This window comes from Camelus dromedarius, chromosome 5 (genome assembly GCF_036321535.1).
Source record: "Camelus dromedarius isolate mCamDro1 chromosome 5, mCamDro1.pat, whole genome shotgun sequence".
NCBI classification, from domain to species: domain Eukaryota; kingdom Metazoa; phylum Chordata; class Mammalia; order Artiodactyla; family Camelidae; genus Camelus; species Camelus dromedarius.
Window position 1 is genome coordinate 85,006,495 of NC_087440.1, and position 22,610 is coordinate 85,029,104.

At 42.4% G+C, this 22,610-nt stretch overlaps 1 long non-coding RNA gene across 4 annotated transcripts in view; it reads left to right on the plus strand.

The window, feature by feature from the left end:
- The window catches only part of LOC116153604 (uncharacterized), a 65,448-nt gene that overhangs the window by 26,314 nt on the left and 16,524 nt on the right, over positions 1 to 22,610 (plus strand). For all 4 annotated transcript variants that reach the window (XR_010381064.1, XR_010381063.1, XR_010381065.1 and 1 more), the window contains one exon: positions 8,362 to 8,457. This is a non-coding gene — a long non-coding RNA (uncharacterized LOC116153604). The remainder of the gene's footprint in view (positions 1 to 8,361; positions 8,458 to 22,610) is intronic.

The following is a 22,610-nucleotide window of genomic DNA, read 5'->3' on the forward strand; positions in this document are numbered from 1 at the left end:
AACTCTAAAGTCTAGCACCTTCTCTCTTCCCCACATCTTCATTCACCAGTTCTCTTTGGATTGCAGGTGACAGAGATCAAACTCAAAATGATTTAAAATAAAAAATAATATTTATTGGGTCTCCTGAAGGAGAGTTCTGAAGGGTGGAGAGAGCTTCAGGCCTGGCTGGATCCAGGGGTCCCAAGATGGTCATCAAATCTCTGTCTCTGTCTCTCTCTCTCTTTTTAAAAAATTCTTTCTTAGCTCTGCTTTCTTCTGCTTTCCTGCTTCAGTCTGTCTATGGTGGCCATTGCAGCTCCAGGTTATTTGGTTCTAACTGGTTCCTTGATATCAGAAGGAGAGAGACTCACTTTTTCTTGGTGTTCCTGTCAGTCCCCTGAAGGACATGATTGCCCATCCTTGGAGTGATAACCATGTGCAGAAGAGCACATTGCAGATGGCCGGCTAGAGTCCTTTGCCCTCTACTGGGTCAGTAGTGCCATTACAACCTTTCAGGTATGAGGGGACATGTTTCCGTGAGGCCTACAACTGTGTCTAGAGTTTTGGGAGCTCTTTAGTTTTATTAATACTTGTTGGTATTTTCAAGGTTTTTATTTCTTAAACCAATTTTAGAATTTCTATCTAGGAATTTACTAGTTTTCAAATCTCTGTCATATCAGTAATTACTTTTAATTTTTGTTGGGTCTGTATTTTCTTTACATATTTCCTCTCTTTTTTTTCCCATGATGAGTCTTGTTACGGAGATCTGTCCAGCTAATTAATATTCTCAAAGGACCAGCTTTTAGTTTTGTTAATCCTTATTGGTTTTTAAAAATCTATATTTCATTGCTTTCTGCCTTTTAAAATTTTTATTTTTTATCATACTTTCACAAACTCTGAATTTTTCTGTTTGCACTTTTTCTATTTTCTTGAGTTAAATGTTAAGCTTTATTGATTTTTAATATTTCTATCCATATAAATGTATTTAAAGTCAAAAGTTTTCGTCTAAATACTGACTTAGCTATGTCCCACAAATTCTTGATATTTACTATTCTCACTGTCATTTTCTTCTAAGTATTTCTTAATTTCCTTTATGGCTTCACTTTTAACCCAAGGATAGTTTTATGTCATTTCGTGTGTTTAGAATTTTGGGCTATCCGTCTGTTATTAAATTTTACTTTCATTTCATTGTGGTCAAAAAGTGTCATTTATATTACATTGAACATTTGGAACTTACCGAGGCTGTTTTTGCTATCATAAATTGTCTGTTTTTGTAAATATTCCATGTTTTCTTATAAAATAATGAGTATTATCTATTCAAGGTGTGTGTGTATGTATGTATATACATAGTGCTTAAGCTTATTTTATTCAACTCTTCAGTATCTATGTTGATTCCTTATTTATTGAACTTTCAGCTTCTCAGCAGGGAATGTTAAAATCGCCAGTCACAATTGTTCATGTATTTAGCTCTCTGTCAATTGTTGGTTAATACACGTTGAGACTGTTAAAGCTTATGTACTTTTGGTTATTATATCTTCTTGCTCTATTGTATTTTTCTTTTATTGTTGTTTCATATGACACATTTTTGTCTTCAATTCTATTTTATCTAATAAGATTGTTTTCCTAACTTTGTCTTGGTTCACTCTTGCCTGACATATTCCATCCTTTCATTACCAAACTGAACTTTCTTGTTTTATTTTTGTGTGTGTGTGTATATATATATAAGCGTAGTCAGTTTAAAATGTTGTGTCAATTTCTGGTGTATAGCACAATGCTTCAGTCATACATAAACATACCTATATTTGTTTTCATATTCTTTTTCACCATAAGTTACTACAAGATATTGAATATAGTTCCCTGTACTATACAGTATGAACTTATTGTTTATCTATTTATATGTATTAGTTAGTATCTGCAAATCTCGAACTTCCAATTTATCTCTTCCCACTCCCTTCTCCCACTGGTAACCATCAGTTTGTTTTCTATGTATGTGGGTCTGTTTCTGTTTTGTAAATAAGTTCATTTGTCTTTTTTTTTTTTTATATTTCACATATAAGTGATATCATATGGTATTTTTCTTTCTCTTTCTGGCTTACTGCTCTTGGAATGACAATCTCCAGGTCCATCCATGTTGCTGCAAATGGCATTATTTTATTATTTTTTCTCGAGCCCTCTTATTTTAAGACTGTCTCATGTACACAACATTTTGTCTGATTTTTTTTTTAATTATCCAACAACAAAGGTCTCTGCTTTTCAACTGGCAAAATGAACCTGTTTGCGTTTTAATCATTGTTGTTTCAGGGCTGACATACCAGTTCATTTCAAATTTTCCATTTACTCCATGTTCTTTTTCTTTTTGTGTCTTTTACTTATTTGCATTGAAATGGTTGAATTTTCTCCCATTGGTTTAAAAGATACGCATTCTGCTTTTGGTCTTATGGTGGTTGCCCTTTACTAAAAACACTGAAAACTTCCAGCTAAGCTCCTAGCCATCCTGCAATAGAGACAAGCCATCCTGCTGTGTCTTCTGAATTCCTGTCCACAGAACCCAATGGTATAATAAACGATTGTTTTAAGCTACTACATTTTGGGATAATTTATGAGGCCACATTACCTAGAACAGGTTTTGGTTCCTGGAAGTGGATGTTACATAAAAAAGCCTACAAATGTGGCCATGGTTCTGGGATCAGTTGGCAAATGGGAGTTGGAAAGGCCTTATAGAGGCTGTGGCTGTCCGGTGGTCCTTGAGGAGGGCTTCAAGGAAAGTGGGGACCAGGTCAGGGGATGCTTAGAGGAAGAGGATCTTTATTATGAAGGTGGAAGATTTAGCAACATTGTCACTTGTGGAAACGTGAAAATAGAAAATGTGACAAACAAACTGGTGGCTGATGAGATTTCCAGGCAAACTGTTGAAGGTGTGTTCCAGCTTCTTCTTGCTCCTTAGAGTAAAGTTTGAGAGGAGATAGAAAAGCTTAAAATTTTTTGTTATGTATAAAAGAGCCAGGACTTTCTAGGTTAAAATGATAACACAGTTTCTCCTTCTTAGCCAAGGATGTTGCCTTCTGAGAAGTGCCTGTTTCAGTAAGATTGAGCAGAAGTGCCTGCTTATATCAGATTGTCTTTTTCTTAGTGATTGGGAGGCTTGCCAGTTAGATGGGGGGCTGTGTGTGTGTGTGTGTGTATATAGTGCAAAATAGTTTGTCCAAGTTTGTGGTTTTTTCACTCTCTTTTACATAATCTTTTGATGAACATAATTCATGATGGAGTCCAATCCTTCCATTTATTCTTCCACAGTCAGTGTAGCTTACGTCCTGCTTACAAAATCTGTGCCAACTTCAATGCCCTGAGACGTATTTTCTTACAGGGATTTTATTGCTTTAGTTTTCGCATTTAGATCTGCAATCCATCCAGATCTGATTTTGTGTGTATGGTGTGAAGTAGGGGTCAAATTTATCTTTTTCCATATGTATGTTTACACCACTTCGTGACAACAAGGGAGCTTGCTCTTTAAAAGTGTAATGCTCAAAGAGGACAGAATATGTCACCTCTTGAAGGAGATTAAAGCAATGTGGCATCTGTAATGGTGTGCTTTCTGAGAAGAAGGTGGTGATTCTTGGAGAGCTTTGGCAAGGAACTCCTCCCAGGCTTTGAGGTGACCCCTGAAAGGCCAGCAAATCATTACCCATAACTTACTCAGTGTTGTGCCTGGGTCCATAACTGGAGGGACATTATAGGGACAGTTGACAAAACTGGAACATGGATGGTACATTAGAGGAAAGTATTGTACTGATGCTAAATTTCCTGAAGTTAATAGCTTTACTGAAAAAATAATATCCCAAATTCTTAGGAAATATACATGGAAGTAAAGGGTCATGGTGTATATAATTTACTCTCAAATGATTCTTTAAAAAATATATATATATATACACACACACACACACATATACATATATACACACATGGTGTTACTGTGAAGACTGGGTGGAACTGTGAGCCTAGCACAGCAGAGGGCACCTGGTAAGGCCTCATTCAAGAGAACCATTGGTAGAATTTTATTTCTCTGGTGCCCACCAGGTACTGGATTCTGCTTAGATGGTACCTGACTAGAAGGCCTTTTCTTTAATCATCAACCTCTTAACCCCTTAAATTTTTTTTAGAAAAATAATTTTCTTAAAATAGGAGAACATTTTTCAGAAGCACTGTTGAGTCAGACATCCATCCGTTCACCGCATGTTCCCTGAACCGCTGGTCTGTGCCCACGGGGCCCTGGCTAGTGGCCTCCAGGTGAGTGGGACCAGGTCCCTGTTTACCAGAAGGCCCCCTTCAGTTGTTCCCTCTGGGCCAGTCACTGCTGCACATGGGTCTTATTTGGGAAAGGTGTATCCATCTCTCAGGCTTCACCCCCCAATCCAGGGATGCGCTTCTGGCGGAAGCCTCTACTCCTCCTCTGAAATCACCCCGCTACAGATGCGTTGCTCTGGATTCCTCTTCCCCAGCTCTGCCAGCCACAGAAGCTGTGACCAGGAGGCTTGCTCAAGGCCTCGTAACTTCTCCAGCTTTGTGGATTAGTGCCCTCTGGAATCCCGTCTCCAGGAAAACAGAGCCCTTGCCCGGCATGAGACAGGTCACGTCAAGCCAGAAAACTGCAGTGATCAGGCTTGCCCTGCATGGCCTTTGCTGAGCCGTGGCTGGCTGTTTACCTGAGGAATCGTGACCTGTGTTGGCAGAAATGGATGCCAACCTGTACTTATGGCCAGCATGGGGGTGGCGTGGGTAGGTTGGGCTAAATCTCCGGCTTCAGAGGCTAGACCAGAGCTGGCCCTTGCTGGTCCTAGCTCCTGTCACTGCTGTGGGTCAGGGGAACTGCCTGACTCCCTCTCCTGCAGCCCTGCAGGCTCTCATCACTGGGGCCACCTGTCCAACCTGCAGCCGTGTGCAAAGCACTGGGCACAGGGTCTGGCCCCTAGTGAGGGTGGTAGGTGGCATTTACTGAGCCCTTGCTCAGTGCCAACTCCGCTGTTTCGTGGATATTGACCTCTTTGATCCTCACAAGAACCTTACCGGTACCGGGTGAGTATTATTATCATCCAGGATATCTTGGCAGTCAAGAGTATGGACTCTGGGTTTGAATCCAGACTTTAGCTGTGTGCCATTGGGCAAGTTACTAAGCTCTTTATGCGTCATCTGAGAAATGGAGGTCCTAGTATCTAGAACGTTTTTAGGTTGTTATGAAGTTTGCATGAGGGGCCTGGAGTTGGTTTTGCCTGGCTGGCCACCAGGCTGCTTCTTCCCCATGACTTCCTGAGCCAGGTCACAGGCGATCGTGCCAGTGGGGTCTGGGGCAATTCCGCACGCTCTGGGGACTCCAACACTGTGGCCATGAATGGGAGAGTGGACTTCCCGGTAGAAAGGCTAGCCCCCCAGTGTGTGGGTGGCCATGAGCAAGCTGCTGGAGGGGACGGCTGCCCTGCTCTTGCTCGTGGGCTGGTGGGAACCGAGCCGAGGTCAGTCTCCGGAGCACCTGGACCACCTTCTCCGCGGGGACGGCTCCAACCAGCCTGAACCGGCTGCTTGGGGACAACAAAGGTGCTTTGTGGCCAGAACATTGACCTGGGGCTCCGGGAAGCAGCCAGGCCTGCAGCCAGCACACCCCTAGCTCCGTGCCCCACTGTACATTTTTAAAGACATAATGCTATTGAACACAATAGACTATGATGTAAACATAGCTTTTGTATGCCCTGGAAAACCAAAAAAATTTGGTGCGACTCACTTTATTGCAACGCTTGCCTGATTACAATGCTCTGGAACCGAACCCACAGTATCTCCAAAGTGTACCCAGATTGCTGTTCCCATTTGGCAGACTAGGAAGCTGTGGCAGAGAGAGGTTAGAATGTTACCGAGTCCAAGCTGTGCTGCTCACCCCAGGGCAGGTCAGTAAATTGAGAGATGAGGTGCTGGGGCAAGGAACAGTGACTATTTGGAAAGACAGCAGACCAAGAAGGTGGTCCTAAAGAACCATGTTCCCCAAGTTAGAATTCAGGCTTCTTTTACATCAGAAGAGGAGGGGGTGTGGCTGGTTGCTGTAAACTTCTTGGCTGGCCAGACCCTGGTGGGGGTGTGATGACCCTTTGTTCTTACAGCTGTCCACGTAAAATAAATGTTATTTTCTGTAAAAGTGTTAAACCTTTAAAGGTCAAGCCTGGGAGGCAGAGGCCTTGAGAACGGGTTATCCTGTGTATTTCAGGGAATAGGCAACATCCTTTTACGGAAGGTGCAGAGCCAGCATGACTAAGCAAAGGCCACAGTGCACAAAGGTTAGAGCTAAAGGAATAGATCCGATTTGGAATCGGGTTTGTTCTCTGTTACCAGAAGCCTTACCTAAAGTCACACTGTTAAGTAGAGGAATCAGAATTAAGTACCTTACAGATGCCCTGGCCACAAAGGTCCGCTGCCTCCTCTCTTTCTCATTCCTTCCCTGCCTCACGTCCCACATTAAAAGCAGAGGTTATGGGCGCTCTTGTCTTAGTCCTGAGGAAACTGCAAGGTGGTTGTGGGGAGGGGGCCGATGGGGGCGCCGGGTCAGCGCGTGGAGGCGGTGTGGATGCCCCTGTGGGTCCAGGTGTGGCCAGTGAATTCACAAGTGGGCAGTACCTGAAAGAGCCTGAGGAACATGGGACAGGACCGGCCGGCTCGAGCGGGAGAGAGAGGTGATTAGACACGCCTACTGACACCGGCTGGTTATCAGCAAGGGGAAGAGAAGGCCAGGCTGTTGAAAAACAGGACATTTTCTCTTACCCGCATCTGGCTTCTTGGTTCCAAGGACACAGCCATGCAACAAGACAGTTTGTGTTCCACAACTGCTGCATCCGTCCCAAGAACATACTCCAGTCTCTCTCTCTCTCTTTTTGTCTCTTTCCCACCAAAGTTTCTGTTTTAGGGCTGAGCTCTTTGGGAGGAAAGAGACAGTGGTAGAGGCTGACTGGCACCGGAATGAAGATAAGGATGGCGGAGGCTTCCGATAAAAGAGCCCGCGGCCCCGCAGAAACTGGAGCTGTCTCAACCGGCTACCTGGCTGACGGCTCCCCGCCTGAGCCTTTTCTTTTTTGCTTTATCCCCCCTCTCAGCAACAAAGCAACTCTTTTTTTTTTTTTTTTCACTTTGTCCCTCTGCCTCTACTGAGAATTCTTTCTCAATTGGCAGGCAAGGGCCCACACATTTGGCGCTGACACAGGCACCCCCAGGAGACGCCTTCAGGGGCTGGGGCTGAGTCCCAGCTCTGCCTCATGCTCTTTCCTTCTTCTGTGACCTTGGACAAGTCACTTGACTTCTCTGAGCCTCAGTTTCCTAAATCCCTGCCTTCCCTGAGGGCAGAGGAAGCAGGAGATCAGAATCAAGACATTAAAAGAGAAACTGTCACAGCCTTTCAGTCTGTCAGACCTGTCTCCAGTCTCACTCCAGCCAAATGCTGATTATGTGACTTTGGCAAATCCACCCCTAGCAGATCTCAACTTTCTGGCTCGTTAAATAAGGTGAAGAATTGTGCCCACCAAAGAGAGTTATTTTGGTGATGAGTGGAAATAATTAATGGAATGTATTTAACACATGGTGGTCAGTGAATTTCTCTTGTCAATGAAAAATTAATCAGAAGTGAAGCTAAAAAGACATTGAAAATTTTAGTTGAGCCACGCTGAGGATTATAACCCGAGAGACAGTCTTTCAGAGAGCTCTGAGGACCGTTCCACCTGTTAGAGGTGAAGGCAGAGTTGTGCAAGTTTTTGAGACCAAGGGTGATACATCAAAGTAACATACTGACAGTTTACATAATCCAACAAGGTGAGATCCTGACCCCAGACTGAGAAAGGAATGTTATCTCTAAAGGGAGGAAATTGCTTTTTTTTTCCTTTTTTTTTTTGATTCCATATATGAGTGATATCATATGGCATTTTTCTTTCTCTTTCTCTGCCTAATCATTAGGGTATGATCTATCCCACCCCCACCTCCCAGGTCATGACCTAAAGACAGAAGCTGCGGCGGCTGAGAGGGTGGCTGTTGAAATGGGCTTATTTCATGCAGGAGTGGGGAGAGCAGGGGTCCTACCTTAGCAGGAGGGTCTGAGTCCATGTGTCACAATTCTCTTTTAATTTAATTTAATTTAATTTAACTTAATTTGATTTTTTATCCTTATTTTTTATTGACATGTAGTTGATTTACAATGTTAGTCTCAGGTGTACAGCAAAGCAATGCAGTTATACATATACATACATGTATATATATTTTTTCAGTTTCTTTACCATTACGGCTCATTGCAAGAAATTGAATATAGTTCCCTGTGCTATACAGTAGGTCCTTGTTGTTTAAATATTCAAAATTCTCTTTCATCAGAGCCTCTTCTGTCTCCCTGGCCTTCCCTGTGTCGAGAAGGATGAAGACTGAGGTGATGTTGCAGCTGTGGTGCGAGCGGAGGACGTGGCTGTGCAGGTTAGAAACCCGGGAGCTGGAAGCAGCCCAGCCACTGCATGTGGGCCCCGGGGTCTTGGCTCCCTCGCCCCCTGAGAACGGTCTGATCTCAGTGAGCTTTGGGTCAAGGAGGGTTTCCCATTTTCCTGATGAAAGAGATGGCAAGTATTAGAGGAGACCACCAGTGTTCAAGGTGGAGAGCACTGGGTGTCAGATATTTCATTCATTTGGGAAATACTTGGGAAGGGGATGCTATGCACCTGGCATCGTTCTTGGTGTGGGCAATACAGTCATGCATGAGAGACCCCCAACCATGTGGAGCTTGTATATTGGGGGGAAACAAGGGACAAGATAAGTAAGGAAAAGTATGTTAGATGGTGATAAATTCTAAAGAAAGAAACAAAGCAAGAAGAGATAGGAAACATCAGGGAAGGAGAGTTATAGTTTTATATAAAGCTTCACTGAGAAGGTGACGTGGAGTGAAGCCCTAACAGAGAAGGCAGTGAACCATGGCGTGTCAGGGAGGCTGTCCCAGGGAGCGGGACTGGCTTGTGCAAAGGGCCAGTGGCAGCAACGGGTCTGGTATGTTCAAGGGATATTGGGAAGCTGGTGTAGCTGGAGCAGAAGGAGTGAGGGAGAGGGTAGTGGGAGGTGAGGCCAGAGAGGGAAAGGGGCCCATCAGTTTCCTCCTGTGTAAACTGAGGGTAATAACATCTACCTTATTAGATTCAGTGAGATGCTCTGAGTGAAGCCTGGGCACAATGCCTGGTACATAGTAGTTGCTCAGTAATCACTAGTTGTTAATTTTATTATTACAGTGCTCACTGCAACTCTACTAAATATAAATAAATTGTTCTAACACTTATTTTTTTTAATGGCTTTATTGTGGTATGATTCCTGTACAGTAAACTATACATATTTCAGATGTACAAGCTGATGAATTTTGATAGCTGTATACACCTATGAAACCACCACCACCAAGATAGCTAACATTTCCATCACTCCACAAGAGGTGCACATTTTGAGTTCCCAATTTATCCCTTCCCACTCCCTTTCCCCCCTGGTAACCATAAGTTTGTTCTCTATGTCTGTGAGTCAGTTTCTGTTTTGTAGATAAGTTCATTTGTGTCCATTTTTTTGATTCCACATACAAGCAATATCGTACGGTGTTTTTCTTCCTATTTCTGACTTGCTTCACTTAGAATGAGAATCTCCAGGTCCATCTATGCTGCTGCAAATAACATTATTTTATTCTTTTTTAGGGCTGAGTAGTATTCCATGGTATATATACCACATCTCATTTATCCAGTCATCTGTTGATGGACATTTGGGTTGCCAACACTTACTTTTTAATTTAAGAATATAGGGTAGATATATTTCACTAATTTGTCAGTAAGTGTGTATCACGTCACTATTTTACTGATTATATACATTGGGTAGTAAGGATCTACTTAACTATAAATTATTGAATCATCTTCTATGGATGAGTGTTGATTTTTCCCCTCTCTGGACTCACCTCCCACTACCCTCTCCCTCACTCCTTCTGCTCCAGCTACACCAGCTTCCCAATATCCCTTGAACATGCCAGACCCATTGCTGCCACTGGCCCTTTGCACAAGTCAGTCCCTCTCCCTGGGATAGCCTCCCTGACACGCCATGGTTCACTGCCTTCTCTGTTAGGGCTTCACTCCACGTCACCTTCTCAGTGAAGCTTTATATTTTATATCAGGTGTCTAGGAAAATTCAAAATATGCATGCCAATTTCATAAATGAACTCTATGGACTCTCTCACATTTTGATATGTGTACAAAGATATTCGTGGCACATATCAAAATTTTCCTAGACACTGTTAATTAGCCGTTCAAACAATCTGCACCAATTATGCTCCTACAAACACCGGGTAAAAATGTGTACTCCTCTACGCTCTTTCTGATGTTGAATATTGGCATCGTTTTATTTTTGATTGTCTAATAGGTGGAAATAGCCTTTCATGGTCCTTTATTTTTGTTGTTCTATTGTCTTTTTTCCTCTTGAGCAGGTTGTAGGAAATTCTTGTATACATAAGGGATGTTAAACCTTTGTCATGAATATTACAACCATTTTCTCTCGTCCCTCTGTCATTTGTCTTTTAACCTTGGTCATCGTATCTTTCGTTGTAAAGAACTGTTAACATTTTGTGTACTCTGATCCGCCAGTGTTGTCCTGCTGATGAAATCCTTCCCTGTCCCCAGTTATAAACAGCCACATGCAACATTTCTTCTGGTATTTTTGGAATTTCATAATTTTATGTTTAGCTCTTTAATCTATTTTAAATTTAATTTGCATTTGGTGTGAAGGAAGACTACCAGTATCCCATTCCCCCAGTACAGGAGACAATAGATTGAACTGGTAGCACTTATGAATGAAACCAAATTTTCCTCATGGATTTGAAAACCCATCATTGTCATATATAAAATTCCATTTATCACAGATTTTTCTAGACGTTTTATATCCTCCCATGCATATACCTGCCTTTTTTCCCCACCAGTACCATATTGTTTAACTGTTGTAGCTTTTAAAATACATGAGGTCTTTTGCAAGGCAAATCATTTTTTTTTCCTTTTTCAAAAATCATCAGCTTTTTTTTTTTTGTGGATTTATTCCACCAGATGAATTTTAGAATCAGTTTGCCAAATTGAAAGAAAAAGTCCAAATAGGATTTCAATAAGAACTATTCATTTGAGGGCAAATAGCTCTTTAAAAGTGAATCTGTTAAGCCAGGGATGTGGTACAGCTCTCTAATAATTTAGACCTTTTAAAAGTAACTTTTTCCATACTGTTCTTTCTTTTCCTGTTACACCAGGATTCCATACTGTGTAGTATATTTGCACACATTGTTTTGGCTGTTGCTGCTGCTGTAAATGAACCCTTAGAGATGAGCTCTCTGCCTCTACTCGCTCTGATTGGTCTGGAGCAGGCAACCGGTCCAGGACAAACAGACTCGTCCTTCAGAATTTGTCCTTGGGACTGAGCAAGTCTGCCCCTGTGGCTGACTTCTCTGTCCTGCGAGCGGAAGAACAGCGCTGTTTGTCATCACTTGGATGGGACAAAGAGAGAGGGGTGGGAAGGGTTAGGCAGGCTCCGTGAGAGATGGAGAGAGAGGACTCCTAGGTTTCCCACGTATTCAGGTCCAGTGTCAGGCAGGAGCGGACGCCAGGCCATCCCTCCCCTCTCTTCTGCTCTGGTCATCAGTCTCTCCACCTCTGGAGTCCCACGCATAGCTGTTTATGATTTGGTAAAATAAGCACCCTTATTCTAAACAAGTCACTAAAGGAAACCTGGGGGAAGAGGTGGGAGTGGAAGACACTGATCCCCCATTTCTTAAACATGTTAAGAGTCTGAATTCACCTCTGGGACAATGGGGAAGTCCATGAAGCCAGTAACACCAGTAGTGAGCGCTTATGTGCTCAGGGCTAAACTCTTTACAAGTCGAAATTAGATGAAATACTGTACGTGCTCGTGCACCTAGTAAGTGCTCAGCAAAAGCTGGCTCTTCCCAGTACTGAGAGTGGTATCTTTTCTGTGGGCTATTCTTTGCCAGCCCCCTGCCCAGATCCATCATCTGTCCTTCTCTGCCGTGTTCTGGGCTGTGAGAGGTGGGCTCCTCTGCACGGTACTGCTGGCTCTCCTGGCCACTGACTTCTTGGGTTTGGTGGCGGGCGGGAGTCCTGGGCAGGAGGAGAGAGAGGGCGGGGTGCTTATTCCCATCCCTCCTGGCTTCCGTTCCACGCCTCTGGAGCAGCTGCCTCCCTCCACCCGCTCAGACCCTTCCAGGCAGCCCCTCCTTCCAGGATTCCTTCTCTCACTACTTCTTCCCCTTGCTCCTTCGTCTCTGGGCAAGTGAGAGCAACCTGGTTTTGCTAAGCTCTGGGTGTCTCACCAAACAACCTCCGTGTTTTTCCCTTCAGCCTTCCCACATCTTTCTACATAGTCTCTTCATGGACGTCTCATCCTTTGAACCACTGAGGGGACTCTGAGCAAGACTCCGTTCAGCCTCACAACAACCCCTGCAAAAATAAGAGTCTCAGGGAGGTGAAGTGGCTTATTCAAGGTTCACAGCTAGCCAGTGACTGAGCCAGGATTCGAGTCCAGGACTGTTGCCTCCAAAGGCTTGATCGTACTCTCGGCTAGCACGCTCTTTCAGAGCGAGGGGACTCCCTACCGTAAGACCCCCCTGCATGTGAGCCCTGGATGGCCAGTGCTGCTGCTCCGCTCCCTCCCCTTAAAGCCACCCCCCAGCCCACAGCTTACAAGGAGAGCTCCTCCTCAGCTAGTGACCGGGAGCCCTGGGGACCGGACATGAGGTTAGGGGAAGGTCATTTTTACTTACAGTCACTAGGAATCTGATGAATCCACAGCACCCTCAAGGCTGGCCCCCACGGGCACCTGTCCTGGGCTGAGGAGTAGAGCGGGCAGCCAACATCAACAGATGATTCTGACCAGGGGTATGGAAACACATAGAAAAGTCAGTTTGTGCCCTCCCCAGGCAAATATGCCAGCTCTCAGCCCACTGCACCACCTTCATTTGGGTGCATAGTGTGCAGTGCTCACTGGTACACGAGGAACTAGTGGAAAAGGAACTGCTGATCTGACTGACCTGACCAAGGAGGTTGGCCTCACTACACTGCAACAGATGCTGAGGAGAAGGGACAGATGTCACATTCTGGGGGGAAAGTGTTTTCCAGTCCTCCCATCCATCCATCCTCTCATCCATCCATCCTCTTATCCACCCATCCTCCCATCCATCCATCCACTTCTGAAGCACTTGCTATATGCTTAACCTTGGATGGGCATTAAGGGGGGACTTAGAGTAATTGTATCGCTGCCTTCAGGAGGACTGTCTCACTTGAGGCTATGGTTGCCTGCTGCCTCCATACTCAGATTCCTCGGGGTTGGGTAGTGGGGTGTATAAAACTCTGGACTGAGGAAACCCTGAGTTGACAAAGTTTATGTTGAATGAACAGAATTCAACTAGGGTTAACTAAGGTTAAGCTTCCTCCAGGCAGAGTAGATTCTTGAGTACTCAGTGGAGGCTTCTGTAAGGATGTGGACTTGAGCTGATTCTGAAGGATGGGCAGAATTTGGGCTCAGCAACCTCTGAGCAGTGTCCCAAGTAGGCTCAGAGTCCATCGTGGTCACACTGCGTTCCTTCACTTTGTTATCCCCCTTTGATCTCCGTTTGGACTTCTTCGGGGAATGAGCGTTATCTTATTTCTCTGTACAAAAGCCCAAGGACCGACAGATCAATGTAGAAATAGTATTGACAATACTAGTGATACATGCAAAGATAGCAGAGAATCTTATTTATTTGTTACTTGTCTTCCAGGTGGTAGGATACGTGCTATGTGCTTAAGTGACTCCCTGGGGAGGCATTAGTCCCATCCTGCTGATGAGCTCAGGAAAGATTGAGTAACCTGTTCAAAAGCAAACAGGTTGTAGAGACTGAGGCTGGCTTGGCACGCAAAGCTATGTGGCACCCAGACGTACAGTCTGCTGTAACAGGTGACTTTCCTGGGAATGGGCGCATTCCGAGGTTGCTGGCAGAGTGCTTTGAAGGCTCAGTTTTGAATGTTGAAAAGAAAGTTATTCCTATGGCACTGGTTTGAAGCTGATATCTATAAACACACACAGAGTTAGTTTTTTTTTTTCTTGGTTTAATAATTTGTACTAGAGTTTCTTTGGACTTACTTTCTTGTGATGAAATGACCAACAGTTTTTTCTGATACATCAATTTCAAGCAATTGGTAAGAGCTGCCTGGGAGACTGAGTTGAAAGGGCAAAGACTCCATCTTTCTGTGTGAGAGTGCCTTAATCCATTAACCATGACTGCCTTGGGCATGCACAGAGGAAGCCTGCTTAGTTAAAATAAGGCGTTATCCAAATCTAGGATGCTGGTGAAGATGCTGGGTATTTAGTCTGGAATTAGGGGATGTGGAGCAGTAGGACGACTCAAAATGTTAAGACCCCAAAGAGTGGAACGTAACAAATAACTACCCCATGAAAATCTTAAAGGATGCAAAATGAAGTCATGTCTAGCTGAGAGAGGAATCAGGCCCAGAAAACATAGGAACTGAAAGGCATTTTAGAGATCTTCTGTGACAGGATGGCCACCTTGGATCTTTCATAGCGGTTCCTGGAGTATTAGCCTGACAAGGATTCTGAGGCCGTGCCGCATTCAGGTATCTTCATTCAAGATGTAAATGGAGCTGTGGTTGACTGATGATGTCTGCTGAGGATGTGAGATTGGAAGGAGTTGCCCATGGCCACCCGCTTGCCATTTTTATTCCAGTCTAACATTCTCATTGTGCAGAAGACGACGAGTTGGGGAGAGGTAGCAGGGACTTACCAAAGGTTACACATCCCAGGAAAATCTGAGAATTAGAATCCTCTCTCATGCCTCATGAACATGTGTTCTTCTACTTCACTGTACATTTTCTCAGAACTAACAAGAAATCATAGCCAATTTTCACAGTGGCTGTTGGAAATAAATGCCAGATATCAGCCAAGGGTTGATTTTGACATCACAGTCCTGCTGACCTTCACCTGCAAACATTTGTTTATTGAACAAACAAGCCTTTGAGCCTGTTTATTGGTATTCAGGAGGCTTATCTCATCCTGCCTCTGTATTTTCACCCTTTTTGCTTGGGTACCTACTATGTACTTAGAGCTTTATATGTAACACTTTACTTAATCCTCCCAACAACCTGTGTCTTTGTGAATGAGAAAGTTGAGTTCAAGTGGCTAACCCAGGATGATGCAGCTGTGAGTCATCAGTGCCCAGACCAGAACCCAGACTTCAACCGCTCTTTTGCCTTACCTGGTTCCTTGGGTTCCTGTGGATTCTTAAACAACCTTGTCTTGTATCTTTATTTGTGTTATAGCATTGGATGTTAAAAGTCAACAGTGGCAAGGACAGGGAATATAGCTCAGTAGTAGAGCCTGTTCTTGGTGTGCACAAGGTCCTGGGTTCAATCCCCAGTGCCTCCATAAAGGGAAAAAAATTTAAAATAAGAAAAAAAAATCAACAGTGGCAAAAGCTCTTTGCTTATAGCTCCATTATAATTGGCCTTTGTCCCTTTATAGCTGACATTAATTGGCCTTTAAATCCCAAAGGGCAATGACTTCTTTTCATTATGACTTTAATTTCTAAGGCAAACTGAGCCCGTGGTCAGTTCTTAGCTGCTCAAACCTTTCAGTAGGAAGTCTCTCTCCTACAACATTGCCAAAAGCTTTCCTTGCAACTTGTGTCTACTCTGGGAGTTCAAGCTGGTGATTAAGTCATTGCCAGCCCTCAGGGCGCCTCCCTCTGTGCAGACTAGGACATGCATTGCTTTGCTCAGGCAGCCATAACTTAGGTGCCTTAAACAACTGAAATGTATTGTCTCACCATTCTAGAGGCTAGGGGTCTGAAATCAAGCTTCCGGCAAGTTTGGTTCCTTCTGAGGGCTGTGGGGGAGGGTTTCTGTTCTCTGCCTTTCTCTTTGGTGTGTAGATTAACCACCTTCAAGCTCTCCTGGTGTTCTCACTGTATCTTCAACCCACCTCCCCTCTCTGTGTCCACATTCTTAAAGGGACACCACTCATATTGGATTAGGGCTCAGCCTAATGACCTCATTTTAAGTTGATTACCTCTATAAAGACCGTATCTCCAAATGAGGTCACATTCTGAGCTACTGAGGGTTAGAACTTCAATATATAAAATTTGGGAGTCGGGTGGGGAGACACAATTCAACCCCTAATAGCATCTCTTTGGCCCATGCATAACTGATGAGGAGCGGTATTCCACTCAGCCCACCCCCAAGCATTTTGTTATGACGGTTTTAAAACAGAGCATATTGGGGAGATTTTTACACTGGGCAGTTTAAACCTTTTTTTTTTAATTTAATTTTTAATGGAGGTATAGTCAGTTTACTATGTTGTATCAATTTCTGGTGCACGGTGTAATGTTTCACTCATACACATACATACATGTATTAGTTTTCATATTCTTTTTCATTAGGTTACTACAAGTTATTGAATATAGTTCCCTGTGCTATACAGAAATTTGTTTTTATCTATTTCATATATAGTAGTGAAAATTTGCAAATCTAGAACTTCCAGGTTTAGCTCTTCCCGCCCCCTTTCCCCTTGGTCACCATAAGTTCGTTGACTATGTCTGTGAGTCTGTTTCTGTGGACAATTTAAATCTACCACCTAGAATCTACCATGAACATTTTAATATGCTTGTTTTATCACATACTACCTGGAGTCAGAGCATTTTTATTCAAATTAAAAAGAGCATCTTTTAACCAGATGGATATCACCACATGGCAGGGTACACCACTTGGCGAGTGGAGCTGGGATGGATTTCAGGTCCCACAATATATCTGCCAGCATCCGTGTACAGTGCACAACCTGTACCTCCATCCTTATTGACCCTGAAGACAATCCTCTGAAGAAGCAGCAGGGCAACAGAGTATCTACAAAGCCCTTGCTTCTTTTTACAAATAAGTCTATAAAGCAAAATGATTCCCTGAACTTACATGAAACTCACACGCAGAACAGTGTGTAGCCCAGGACTCCACGTGGTTGGCACTTAGGACAAGGTGGCTGAATGCAAGAATGATTGGTTGACTGAATCTACTTCTTCATAAACTTAGTTTATGTGAACAGCGATTAGGAATCAAAAATGTGTCCAGACTCCAAAGGCAGGGAGTGCCTACCGGGGAGAAATGCATTCTTCTTAGAAGCAGCTCTGATGGTACAGTTACTGAAAGGGCACAAGATGACAATTGTCCTGAAGGCCACTGGTTGGCTGTTCGTGCTGCTTCTGCTGAGTCCCTACTCACATTCAGCCCCCTACCTGGTACTGCCCTGACCTGGGAGGAATGTTCCCCAACATTTAGCCCCAGGGGATTAAACCTGCATATTTGAGCAGGACTCAGCAAGATCACAATCTAAGACCAAGTGAGTATTGTTGAAGATCTAGCCAACAACTTGAGCAAAACAATGTTTATCAGGGCAGTGACTTCAGGGATTTCTGATGCTCCCCCAGGCTGGAGACTGAGTTAATATTAACAGGCCCAAGGTGATGTGAGCTTGTGTAATCGGGGCCTGGGCACCTCCTCCCTGGCTGACAATCCTGTTTGTCCACTCTGTTGCACTTCAGCTGCCCTTACAGTTAAAGCCCAGGGAGGAGGTTGATGGGCTGGGTCTCTGGGCAGCAGCATGTGATGCCGTCGCTCTGAACCAAGAATGTCAGATGCTGCCCTGCTGCATCAGTGGATGCCTGAGTCTCAGAGTGCAGGGGCATCTTGTGTTTGAATCACTGTCTCTGGGCACAAGGACATTTTAGCCCAGAAGGGGCCAAAGTTCTGTGCGATGAGAGGGTTAGCTCCCAGATCTCCTTACACCTCATCTCACCCTGCCAACCAATTCCCCGCTACTGCCCGGGGAAGCTAACTAAATGAAAACGTGCCATTGCCACCATGCCCACTCAAGGGCCTCTCGCCCACAGCAGCATTTTGACAAGTGTATTCCATGGAACCCTAGTGATGACTTGTAAAAAAAAAAAAAGTGTGTTCTGTAACCAGATAAGTTTGGGAAACACTGCATCTTCTCTCTCCCACTTGGGTGGTGACACTTGAAAAAAGCTGAGAAGTCCCCCAGTCAATACAAGTCCAGAGTTTTCCAAACCCATTTCACCAAGGAACATCCCCGCACTCTGTAATAAAACGACCCCAGGGAAATGCCTCAAGGATAATGTCCCTCTTCAGGCCCAGGGCCCTGCTTCTCTCTCTAGGATAGACTTGCCTCCCTGAACGTCCACTTGCCACCATCCCCTTCCATTTGATTCTTAAATTCATCTCTGATACTTTTTAAACATAGAAAATCATAGAGAAGAAAACAAAATGGCATGTGATCTGCCACCCAAATCTTTATGTGGTTCTGGCACAATATAAATCACTTCAAGCCTCTGCTGGATACCCTTTTTGAGCTCCAGGTCACTCAGAACAAAAGACAGTTCGTGTATGATGTGCGAGTCCTCCCTGTCCCCCCATTGCCCCCCAAACCAGGTTTTGTAGTCACATCTCTGGCCTCTTCTGCTTCTCTGTTTCTCTCAGGCTCTCCGCTGCTCTAGGCACTCTGCCTCCTCCTTGCTTCCCTTGAACATGCCAGATACATTTCTGCCCCAGGGCCTTTGCACCTCTTATTCCCCCTGCTCGGCTGCACTTCTCTTAGATACCTGCATGGCTTACTCTTGCACCTGCCTGGGGCTTCAGATGCCACCTTCTTAGTGCGGCTTTCCCTGACCACTCTGTCTGAGTGTGTCTCATACCCTAGCAAGCCCCATCCCCTGGCCCTGCATTATTTTTTGCTGTTGGACTCATCACCTTCTCCTATTCTATACATGGTATTGACTTACCCAGCTTACTGCCTGCATCCCCCACTGAGCTCCCGTGGACAGGGATTTTTGTCTGTTTTGTTCATTGCTGCACAGCCAGTGCCTGGCACATAACAGATGCTCAGTAAATAATTGTGAAGTAAATGAAGCAAGCGTGTGTGTTCACAGAAGAAATCATACTATGTACACAGTCCTGTATTTTGCTTTTTACTATATTTTTTGCTTTTAGAGGCCTTTCCTATCAGCCTATACAGAACTGGCCTCCTGCTTTAAAATAGTCACATGATACTCCATTGCAGGGATGTACTTTATTTTGTATCATTAATTTCCTATTTTAATGGACATGTAGGAGTTTTTGCTCTTCAAACAATGCTATGATTAAAGAAAACACATTTAAAAAAAAAGTTTGCTGTTTGTAAATATTTCTATGGGATAAATTCCCAGTAGTGGCCAGTCTGAGTCAAAAATTAGGTTTTTTTTTTTTTTTTTGGCTTTAAAAGCCATAACCAAATTATCTTTCGAAGATAGAAAGGCTGCACAAATTTATACGCCCCCATCTATTGTATGAGAATGTCTGTTTCCTCACATGTAAATCAGCAATGAGTATTGTCACCCACATATGTTCATGCAATCTGATAGGTGAAAAGGGCGCTCTGATTTGTGTTTTTAAAATAATGAGTGGATTGAGAATTTTTTCATATTTGCATTGGCCCTTTGTATTTATCTTTTTGTAGTCTGCCTGCCTAAGTCCTTATGTATTGTTCTACTGGATTACTTATAGATTTAAAAGAGTTCTTTAAACTTAAAATGATTGTCATATCTGTTATAAAATTTCTTAGTTTGTTCTTTGGCTTCATGTACATACTTTTTGATATGGCATTGAATATATGTATTTTTAACAAGTTGATGTGAAATTACCATTAAAGCCATAGGATTATAAGCTATAACTCAAAATATTAGAAATTTCACTGGCTTATTTGGAAAATATTGTGCATACAATTATTATTATTAAATTTAAAAATAATCTGTATTATTTTGTTTTCAGTTCTGGTAAAATACATATAGCATAAAATGTATTATGTTATCACTTTTCAACGTTCAGTTTCATAGTGCTAAGAACATTCACATTGTTGTGCATCCAATGTCCAGAACTCTTCCTCTTGCAAAACTGCACCTCTATGTCCACTAAACATCAACTCCCATTTCTTTTCTCAGAGCCCCTGGCACCCACCTTTCTGCTTTCCCTCTCTATGAATTTGGCTACTCTCATATTTCATGTAAGGGGGATCATAGAGTATTTTCCCGTTTGCGACTGGCTTATTTCACATAGCATAATGCCCTTGAAGCTCATATATGACGTAGCAGGTAGCTTCTTCCTTTTAAAAGCTGAATACTATTCCGTTGTGTGCATAGACCACATTTTGTTTATTTATTCACCTGTTGATGGACGTTTGGATTGCTTCTATCTTTTGTCTGTTGTGAATAATGCTGCTCTGAACATGGATATACAAATACCTTTTTGAGACTCTGCTTTCAATTCTTTTGAATATTTATCCTGAAGTAGAATTGCTGGATCATTTGATAATTCTTTTTTTTTTTCAGGTAATTCAAGTTTTTTGAGGAACTGCCACACTGCCTTCCTCTTCCTCTTCCTTTTCCTCTTTCTCCTCCTTCTCCTTCATCACATAGTAGCCATCCTAATGGTGTGAGGTGATATCTCACTGTAGTTTGGGTTCTCATTTCCCTATGATTAGTGATGTTCACCATCTTTTCATGTGTTTGTTGGCCTTTTATGTATCCCTGGAAAAATGTCTGTTCAAGTTCTTGGTCCATTTTTAATTGAGTTGCATGTTTCTTGTTTCTATTAAGTTGTAAGAGTTCTTTACGTTTCTGTTTATTAACCCCTTGTCAGATATATGATTTGCAAATAACTTCTCCCATTCCACAGGTTGCCTTTTTATTTTGTTAATCATGTCTTTTGATGCATAGATGCTTTTACTTTTGGTATAGTCCAATTAATCTATTAATTGTCTGTGATTTTGGTGTCATATCCAAGAAATCACTGCTAAATCAATGTTATGAAACTTTCCCTTACAATTTTTTCTAAGACTTTTACAGTTTAGCTCTTTCATTTAGGTTGTTGATCCACTTAGAGATAATTTTTTTTTTTTTTTTGTATATGATGTGAGGTAAGAGTCCAACTTCATTGTTTCACATGTGGATATCTGGTTTTCCCAAAACCACTTGTTGAAAAGACTCTTTCCTCTATTGAATAGTTTTAGGATCTTTGTCTAGTATCATTTGACCATATGCATGAGGGTTTATTTCTGGCCACCCTATTGTATTTCATTGGTCTATATGTCTTTTTTTTTTAAGCCAGCATCACACTATTTTGATTACTGTATATAAGAGATTAGGAAATGTGAAATTTGTGACTTTGTTCTTCTCCGTCAAGATTGTTTTGGGTCTCTTGAAATCCCATGTGAATTTTAGGATGAATTTTTCTAGTTCTACAAAAGATGCCAGTGGGATTTTTGTTCGGGATTGCTTTGTCTTTAGATTGGTTTGGGTAATATTGATATCATAACAATATCTAGTTTTGCAATCCATGAACATGGGATGTCTTTCAATATACTTACATCTTCTTTAATTTTTTGAGCAATGTTTTGTAGTTTTCAGTCTGCAAGTCTCACCACCTTGATGAAAGTTTATTCCTATGTATTTGATTTTTTTTGATACTATTGTAAATGGAATTGTTCTTAAAATTTCCTTTGGAAATTTAGTTTAAGAAATGCAACTGACTTTTGCCTGTTGATTTGGAATCCTACAACTTTGCTGAATACATTTGTTAGTTCTAACAGTTTGTGTGTGTGTGTGTGTGCATGCACACACGCAGTCTTTAGAATTTTCTACATATAAGATCATGTTGTTGGCGAGCAGAGAGAGTTTTACTTCTTCTTTTCCAATTTGGATACCTTTTATTTCTTTTTCCTGCCTAATTGCTCTGGCCAGAATTTCTAATACTATGTTAAATAGAAGAGGCAAAAGCAGGCTTTATGGTCATGTTTCTGATCTTAGAAGAAAACTTTCAGTTTTTCACCATTGAGTATTATGCTAGCTATGGGCTATTTATATGGACTTTATTATGTTGAAATATTTTCTTTCTATTCCTAGTTTTTTGAGTTTTTTTTTTTTTTAACCATGAAAGGGTTTTGAATTTTGTCCAGTATTTTTCTGCATCAACTGATACAATCATGTGTTTCTCTCCTTCATTCTGTTAATGTGGTGTGTTGATTAATTTTCATATGTTAAATTATCCTTGTATTCCAGGAATAAATCCCACTTAGTCATGGTGTGTAATCTTAGTTACGTTCTGTTAAATTGCATTTACTAGCATTCTGTTGAGGATATTTGCATCAATATTCATCAGAGATATTGGTCTGTAGTTTTCTTTTCTTGTAGTGTCTTTGTCTGGCTTTGGTATCAAAGTAATGCTGACCTTATAAAATGAGTTAGGAAATGTTCCCTTCTCTTCAGTTTTTTGGAAGAGTCTGAGGATGATTTGTATCAATTCTCTTTAAATATCTGGTAGCATTCAACAGTGAACCCATGCCATCCTGGGCTTTCTTTGTTGGGATGTTTTTGATTATTGATTCAAACACCTTATTCGTTATATGTCTGTTCATGTATAACTAGTAGCATGTGTCAATTTTCTATTTCTTCATGATTCATTTTTGCTAGGTTATGTGTT